Source organism: Rattus norvegicus, chromosome 2, assembly GCF_021556685.1.
Source record: "Rattus norvegicus strain SHRSP/BbbUtx chromosome 2, alternate assembly SHRSP_T2T, whole genome shotgun sequence".
NCBI lineage: Eukaryota > Metazoa > Chordata > Mammalia > Rodentia > Muridae > Rattus > Rattus norvegicus.
The window spans coordinates 58647501-58655223 of record NC_141535.1 but is presented as its reverse complement, the minus strand read 5'-3'; the positions used below and the strand labels follow the sequence as shown (position 1 = coordinate 58655223).

Sequence of the window (7723 nt, the reverse complement as noted above, 5' to 3'; positions counted from 1 at the left end):
CTGTCAGACAATTGAGTTTCAGAGAGCAGAGCTCAATGGTTCACAGATCTGCCTTGCTGTTGCCACTATTTAAGGAGACAGCATTTAGTTCCGTGAGCCAGCAAACAGGTCCTCACTGGACATCAGCTCTGACAGTGCCTTGATCTTGAACTTCCAAGCTCACATAACTGTGGGAGACACATTCTGTGGTTTATCAGCTGCTTCAGTTTATGGTATATTGATAGGGCAGAGCAAGAATTACAATGTGTTCTTTCTTTGTTACAGGAACCAATCTAAAACACCTTACTGGTTTAGCTGTCACATCCCCTCCAACTTGAAACATACCTTCAAAACTGGTTAGTTATACTGCAGACTGCTTCCCAATTTGAGTTTTTCTGATATGATTTAAAAATCAAATGAGGTTTTGTATTGTTTGGAAAAACAATCCAGAATCGATATATCCATCTCAGTACAGCACTATATTAGGAAGCATGACGTCATTGGACTGTGCTACTGGCAACCTTAGCCATGACCACTGGAATAAAGCGATGCTTGCTGTAACATTTCCCCCTATGTATTTAATGAATATCTTCTGGGAGATATTTTGAGACTTGAGATTATACAAATAGCCATTCTTCCACAACATCTGACCACTTATTTTACACTTGATCTTAGCCAAAAGGCCGAGAAGCGATGACCACTTATTTTAACAACCAATGATAGACTTGCCTGTGAAATTAGTACCGTGGCATATACCACGTGTACGGTTACAAGTATAAATGAGATGGGTAGATAGAGTTTTCTATTAATTGAAAGTACTTTGAATTATCTTTATATATGGATCTGTTAGAACAGAATTTTAGTATGATAAATGCCATAACCAAATAAGTAAATCCTTCATCATTCTTTTATCTCTCCTGTCCATCCATCATTCATGGATTTCTCCTCTTCCTCTTCCTCTTTCTCTTCCTCTTCCTCCTCCTCCACAACCTCCTCCACCTCTCCCTCTTCTTCCACCTTCCTACCCTTCTCCTCTGTCTCTCACTCCTTATAATAGGAAATAATTAAGGGGCCAATGTTCCTATTTATCTCAAAAGTGCCCTATCCATCTGCCCTATTGCCTGCTGATCTGATTGAATCATATGGCCAAATCAGCCAGCCAAGATGAGAACATTCATTTCTTTGAGCAGATGGTTGTCAAAAGCGGTATGGAAAAAGAAATTGTTAATTTGTTTAACTGGAATGTGGCATCCTCAAAACCCAACTCTGTTATGGATGTCTGCTGTTCTTGCATGCTTGGTATCTCTCACCCGTTCTTCAAGTCATAGCATCAAATCTCCTTCACAGAGTTGCACCCGATTTGGGGTGTGTGTGTGTGTGTGCATGTGCATGTGTGTGTGTGTGTGTGTGTGTGTGTGTGTGTGTGTGATGTTATGTATTTTTCGAACTGGGTCTTTCACTGAACTTGGAGGTTCTCTGAGCTGCCAAGACTAGCTGGACACTAAGCTTTAGGGCCACTCCTGTTACTGCCTCCCCAGCACTGGGATTACAGCTGCCTACTTCAACACCTGACGCTTTACATAGGTGCCTGGGATTCACAATCAGGTCCACATGCTTCTGCAGTGAACACTTTACCAATTCTAGATGGATAGAATTCTCAACGGCAGGAAGACATGGCAGTGTGAACAGGAAGCTGGATGACCACCTTTCATCCATATGTAATGTGCTGGTTAGATTTTTGTTAACTTGACACTAGCCAGGCTCATCTGGGAAAGAGGAAGTTCAGTTGAGAAAATGCCTCCAACAGATTGGTCTTGAGGCAAGTCTCTTGGGGCAATTTCTTGATTAATGGTTGATGTGGGAAAATGGTAGCTGCTTCAGTTCCTGCCTGGGAGTTTTCGCCTTGAGTTCCTGCCTTGACTTTCCTCAATGGTGGTCATGGTCTTTATCATAGAAATAGAAAGCAGATCAAGACGCAGGAGGAAGAGAGAGAAAACAGGAAGTGGTGCCAGGCCACAAAACTCAAAGGTCTCCCAGAGTGACATCAGTTACATACTTCCTTCAACAAATCTCCACCTTCTAAAAGTAAAACAGGCTCACTCCATGACAGGCTTCAAATTGGAGATTCAGAAGACTAGACCTAAATCTCTGTTTCTAAGCACTGGGCAAGTCCAGGCAAGTCCAGGCCTCGGAAGCTGGCCTGAAGCAAGGAAAGTGGGTCAGTAACACTTTCCAGACTTCCCTAGCAACTGTTTCCAGCCCAGCATGCCCCAGCAATGGTTCTGGTATGTCCCTAGAGATAGAGTGAACAGATTAAGATAGAGGTCACCTACTGCCCTACTCACCCCCAAATTCCACTAGTGTACTTCAAATGGGGCTTGCAAGATCACTTTGGGGTCTTCATCTTTGTAGATGGTAGACCCCAGCATGCTGGACTTCTGCAGAATAAAACACTCTTTGCGTTTACATACTATTTGAGTCCAGGGTATCATTCTTCAGCAAATCATTGACCTTTATAAAACTTTCCTAATTTTCCCAAACAGCACCACCAACTTGGGATCCAGTATTTAAATAAAAGAGCCTATTTCATACAGACCACCACACAGCCCATTACATGTTCTCAGTCCATATGATTTAGGTAGAGTAAATAAATCCACCTTCATACCCCAGAAACATGCCCTAGACCAGAACAGAAAAATCAACCCCCCTACGTCATAGCAATTGATCAAGAAATTAGTGCTTGGTTCTAGTTAGCCAATCAACATTTCCCCAAAGATTCTTTTAGGATTTATCAAATGGGAGGTTCACTCTACTGAAGTGTAGAGTCTGACATAAGCCTATAGCTTCCACCACTCGTCTCTGCTCCCATTCGGGGAGAGACAATTTGAGAATGAAGCTAACACAGAGAAAAAAGCTGGGAGAGCTTGAGAGAGGCCATGCCTCATGGCATCATGGGATCACATTTTCTGAAGCTGTCTGAGCTCAGCCATTCTCCTTTAGTGTTTAAACGTGTTATGCTATGTTTCTGTCACTTTAACCAAAGTCCTGACAGATACAGGTGATTTTTGAGCATATGTGACACATGAAGTATGTGCTCAGGACTCTCTGGACCTGGCCCTTCTCCTAAGGAGCCTTGGATCAGAGAACACAAGATTAGTGTGTGTGTTATCTATATGTGTCAAGAAATAAATTAAGAGTCCAGTCATCAGATTGACCAGTTCTCATCAAGAGCGTTGACCGTAGGAGCCCAGAGAAGAGTCAGAAATCCCAGCCGAAGAGGTTGGAACATTGAAAAAAACATTCTTCCTCGAAGGCATGACTTGGAAAATGATGCCACAGAGACAAAGGGTCAAAAGCTCAGTATGTGTTCTGAGATTCTGTGGGACATTCATAAGTAAGCAAACAGAGTATAAGTTCAAGGGAAAGAGTTGGGGCCGAAAATAACTTCCAGCCAAAGAAAATACTTCTTTGAGTATACTGTGGGACTCCAATGGATTGGATGATCTGATTGGCAGGAGAATCTGAATCTGACTACTAGGAGGCAATCAGTTGTCTTGTTGAACTATAGTGCAGGACTTGGAGCAACCAGACAGAAAAATAGGTCTAGTGGTGATTGGGATCCAGCCACTGAGAATACTCTGCAGACAAGCTTTGGCCATATTTGCTCAAGACTCTTTCGTGTGGCAATGTTTGAAAGCCATACTTTTTATTTCATGCTAAACATTGTCAGAGGGAGCAGTGGTAGAGTCATCCCAGAACCCTAGTCAACCTGCCTGGCATGCACAATTTTAATGGCATTCCAGAGCCCTAGCCTGGCAGGCTCTCTCAGATCTTTGTCTTGCCCTGGCCTCTGCTTTACCTGGAGTTAGAATGCTAGGGGGGAACACCAGTCTCCTTCCCTTCCCAACACAGGAGGTCCAAGGTGAGGCACCCACAAGGAATGCATCACTGCACTGGTGTCAGACTCACACAGTTTAGGTCCTACCAGCTCCAGGCACCCTGGCTCTCCTCACACCCAGTCCTTGAGCAAGCCTGTCTAGGCTCTAGTCCAAGTCATTATCGTCACTGGCATGGACTCTCTCAGCTAGCCTCCCCAATTCTTCTTTTGTCATTTCTACAATCTAACCTCAACAGAGCAACTGGAACAATTCTGTAGATATGTACCGCTTCGTTTCTTAAACTTTTTATTGATTCTTTATGAATTTCACATCATGCACCCCAATCCCACTCATCTCCCCATCCCTCCATATCTGCCCTCTGCCCTTGTTACCTCCCCCCTCAAAAGAAAAAAAAATAAAATTAAAGAAAAAAATCTGTGTCACACAGTACACCCCTTTGTCCAGTTTTCCTTGCAAATGTCCCTTGCAATGAGTCATTGGTCTGATCCGAGGCCGCTTGCTTCTGCTACACTATCAATATGAGATACCAGGACTCCTCTCGGATATCCTGTTGTCCCATTGATATTTTGCAACTTTGGTTTTGGAGGACCAGCCTCTTCATGAGCTCCAGTAGCTGTAGATTGTAGGGTCTTCTGGAATATCCCACTTTCATGAAGCCATCTTCCTATTAGATTTGATATCAAATCTTAAACCCCTCCTATGGCCCAGTTGTTAACATGAGTAGTTTCCCTTCTCTTCATGGTCCTACGGTGCCTCATCATCATCAATGTGCCTGTGTGAATAAGCCAAGGTATGCCGAAGTAACAAATAACATTCAAATCTTAGTGGCTTACAATAACCAAGGTTTGCTTCTCAGTTAAGTCACCATAGCAGTTATGGATTGGCCATGCTTCTTGCTTCCTCCCAGTCACTCAAAATGGACAGAATAGCCTCCCTGTTGAATGTTGCTAGCTCAAAAGGAAAGGCCCTGGGTGGGGGTGGGGGTAGAGTTGGGCGAGGGGTTATAATGTCAATGAAATGCTCGACTTGAAAGACACACATGACACTTTTCTTTTGGCTCAACTCTGTCAACTCTGGTTAGCTTTTGGGAAAAGTCTTCTACACAGAAGTAACCTGCTGTCTCTCGGCAGTTCTTCCCTGAGAGAGGCATTCTTTTGATTCTAGAATAGAATTTCCTATGTTGCAACTATCAGAACACTTCTATTAGAAGTTAGAGACACTCCTTGGTCAAACAGCATTGTGAAATGCTGGCATTAGATGAGATTAAACAGATCTTTCCCCCATGGTTTCCTTAGAACCCTGGTTAATACTCTAATGGAGATGTCTCTTCTTGAGACTGGGCTGACATGACAGGATTACTCTACTGTTAGAATTAAAGAAGCCCAGATTCTCTGGAGACCATCTATAGCTCAAGGGCACAGTTTAGAAAATGCTTGTCTGAAGCCCTAGTAGTCTCCTAACTGAAGAAACCACATGAATGAATGAAAGTCACACAGTCAAGGCACTAGGAGAATAAGGCCTGGTGTCTTAGACATTGTTCTATGTTGTGAAGAGACACCATGACCAAGGCAACTCTTATCAAAGAAAGCATTTAATTAAGGGCTGGCTTACAGTTTCAGAGCCTTAGTTCATTTTCATCATGGCAGGGAGCATGATAGCCCACAAGGCACTGGAGCAGAGAGCTACATCTGGATCTCCAAGGAAAGAGACACACAGGGCCAGGTGTGGGCTTTTGAAACCTTGAAGCCCAACCCCTCAATGGCATTTCCTCCAGCAAGGCCATACCTCCTAATCCTTTTTAAATAGTGCCACTCCTTGATGACTAAGTATTCAAATATATATATTAGATTATTGTTTAGATGGCCTATGGAGGCCTTCTTCTCATAGCTGGGTAGGTAGAGAGCCTAAAAGGGAAAGGCAGGTGGGAAGATCAAAGGTGATCCTCTCCCAAGGATGGCCAATGACCTGGAGCCTGGCAGAGTAAAACCCTGTGCCCCAACTCATCTTCCTGACTGTAGGACGCTGCTTAACCCCTTCCTGCCCCATAAAGTCCACAGTCTGATACCATGTCCATTTCCAGCCAAAAGTGTTTGTAGAATTCATGGCTGTACTCTTCAGTTGTTCTGGCCTACTCCTGTCTGGAACTTCTCTACATATCTTTTAGTAGTCATCCAGGCAGTCATTTCTAGGACACCATCCCTGACTATCTTCACTCTACTTGACTCGCCTGACCCATGACCTCATACGTCTGTGTGCCCCTGGTGTTTTCATGATGCTTCTTCCTCTAGTCTGATAGACTTCGGGGGCTTTGTCTTCATGAGACTGTATCCTCCCCTCACAGGTGACAGATGCTCAACAATGAATGGAGGAAAGGAGAGACAGGCATGGATCAGGGACTGGGTTAAAAGAATCTGCAGAGACCATATCCAGTGGCTAGGCATGGCCCCTGGTTGAGGATGGAACCACCCACTCATCTCAACACTTTTTTTTCTAGAACTGAGGACCAAATCCAGGGCCTTGCACTTGCTAGGCCATCTCAAAACTTTTAACCCAGAATTGTTCCTGTCTAAAGGAAATGCAGGGATAAAGAGTGGGACAGAGACAGAAGGAAAAGCCATACAGAGACTGACCTACCTAGAGATCCATCCCATCTGCAGACACCAAATCCAGATACTACTGCTGATGCCAAGAAGTGCTTGCTGACAGGAGCCTGGTATAGCTGTCCCCAGAGAGGCTCTGTCAGAGCCTGACAAATACAGATTCAGATGCTCAGATGCTCACAGTAACCAGTGGAGGTGTTAGGGGAAGGAGTGAAGGAGCTGAGAGGGTTTGCAACCCCATAGGAAAAACAACCAAATCAACCAACCAGATCCCCCAGAGCTCTCAGGGACTAAATCACCAACTAAAGAGCACACATGGAGGGACCCATGGCTCCAGCTACATATGTAGCAGAGGATGACCTTACCTGGCATCAGTGGGAGGGGAGGCCCTTTGTCTTGTGAAGGTTCAATGCCCCAGCATATGGAAAGGCTGGGGTGGTACGGTGGGAGTTGGTGGGTGGGTGAAGAAGCACCCTAATAGAAGCAGGGGGGAGGGGATGGAGTGGGGAGTTTTCGGAGGGGAAACCGGGAAGGAGGGCAGTATTTGAAATGTAAATAAATAAAATAACTAATAAGAAAATTCTTATACACTTAAGGAATTTCCCAAGTTCAGAGAAGTTATTCTGCACATTCAGAAATGTGCCCCCTTTCTAGTGTCACAAACTCTATGGTAATCCAACGTCCTGGGGGCACCTTTCCTCTCTCAACCTCCTTCATTGTTCACATGCACTGTTCTTTCTCCCTCTGACCTGTCTCCTAGTTTCTGTTCCCTTAGTGTTTAGAATGTTCTAGAACATTTATTTTGGTTTTTCTCAAAACAAACAAACTCATTGATGAACTCTGGATATTAATAATCTGTCCCCAGGTCTGCGTTTGTTTCCCTAGGTAGGGAATCAGTGCAAATATCTTCAGAAGTCAGTCCATACTGTAGGATGGGAAGAAACCTTGCCAGGGATGAGGCTGGTTTTGCAATTAACTAGAAGGGGAAACCTGAAGCAGTAGACGCTAAGATAGGAATATACGTTGCCCGTGGTCCAGTCAGGCTCTACCAGGACTCTCGTGGGCTCCCGGCACTTCCACCTTTTGAGCCTCTTTTCCACATTTAAAAAATATATTTTCCTGTTTTGTCATAGATATTAATTTAATACTGGATGGATTCAAGATCATACATATTTATTATGATGTCAAAAATAAAATAAATCTTTTTTTTTTTTGGTTTTTTTTTTTTTTTTCCGGAGCTGGGGA

The 7723-nt window shown here is 44.0% G+C and overlaps 1 non-coding gene across 1 annotated transcript; it reads right to left on the bottom strand.

Moving 5' to 3' along the window:
- Nucleotides 1–480: 480 nt before the first annotated feature.
- Nucleotides 481–674, bottom strand: LOC120101118 (U2 spliceosomal RNA). The gene has a single exon (XR_015679092.1). It is a non-coding gene; the product is annotated as a U2 spliceosomal RNA (small nuclear RNA).
- Nucleotides 675–7723: the final 7049 nt, after the last annotated feature.